Here is a 1,198-nt window from a genome sequence, read left to right as displayed (position 1 = left end):
CCAGTCACCTGTAGGCTCAGGAGCACTCAGAGCCATTTCACCAATCACCCACCCTCCTCGCCTTGTTCTTATCTTGTCTATCTCGCCTATTCCTGTCATTTTCACCTCTCCTCACTCCCACTTAAAGTCCTTTCACTTCCTCTATTAAATCATTCACCTCAACCCAACCATTACCAATTTTCTTTGACCCATTATTTGCTATTAGACCTCGTTTTCCTCCTCCCCTTTCTCTCATCCCTCCACTCTCTATCGCTGTCTCTGCCTATCCGCCTTATATATCCTCAGCCTTCGCTTTGCCTTCTCCCCATCTCCAGCAGCATGAATATATTATTATCTACACAATGGAGCCCTGCTTATTGTTTATGAATTACCAGCCTTGCGGCCAAACAAAGCCTATTTTCATAAGAAACCTCCATTTCATTTCAGCTCCAATTAGATTGGGGGCTAAAGAATAGGAGTCCTCAGGCCTCAGCCCCTAAGGATGGCAGGTCCATTCAGCTTCATTCAATGGGGCCTTATTGCTTTCCCATACAAAAGAGCACGTGGCTGGGCTTTCAGACTGAAACACCAACCAAAAATGACTGTGAGACAGTACTGTACAATAACAAATCTTTAAAGAAAGGACACTGAGTGCTTATCCTCCCATCCATCAATTCATCCCTCACTCTTTGCTTTCTTCCTCTCCTCCGTTGCTATATTGTAAGACCTGGACATTAATGACAGACAGTTGAAAGAGAAAAGGAGCGAAAGAAAGAGAAGAAGAAAGAAGCGAAGCAGCTCAGTTTTTCACAATACATGTCAAGTCTAAATGATCACTGGCTGCTGAATAGACGAAGGGAAAAGAAATGAGTCATGTGTATGGACGCGGGTGTGTGTGTGTGTGTGTGTGTGTGTACAGCTGATTGATTCTCTGCTTTGAGGAGAGAGAGAGAAAAGACAGAAGGAAGGAGAGTGGAAGACCTTGATGCTGGGTTTTTTTTATGAGCTCTACAATAGTCAGYGGGGTGTGAGCCGTACTGTGGAGCACCCACGATGACAAGCTGTCACTCTGTTCTGTTAACAAAAGTCACAGAGAGTGAAGAGGAGATGGGGTTAGGTCAGAGAACTTGACAATATGCTTTTGCTCAGATTTTGTAAGCTTCTCGTCCACAGATCACAAGAACGCAGGTGGTTCTTAAGTCTATTGTTTTGGTCAACT

Source organism: Austrofundulus limnaeus, unplaced genomic scaffold, assembly GCF_001266775.1.
Source record: "Austrofundulus limnaeus strain Quisiro unplaced genomic scaffold, Austrofundulus_limnaeus-1.0 Scaffold83, whole genome shotgun sequence".
Taxonomy (NCBI): Eukaryota; Metazoa; Chordata; class Actinopteri; order Cyprinodontiformes; family Rivulidae; genus Austrofundulus; species Austrofundulus limnaeus.
The sequence above is the reverse complement of the archived record's forward strand: the minus strand, read 5'-3'. Positions refer to the sequence as shown.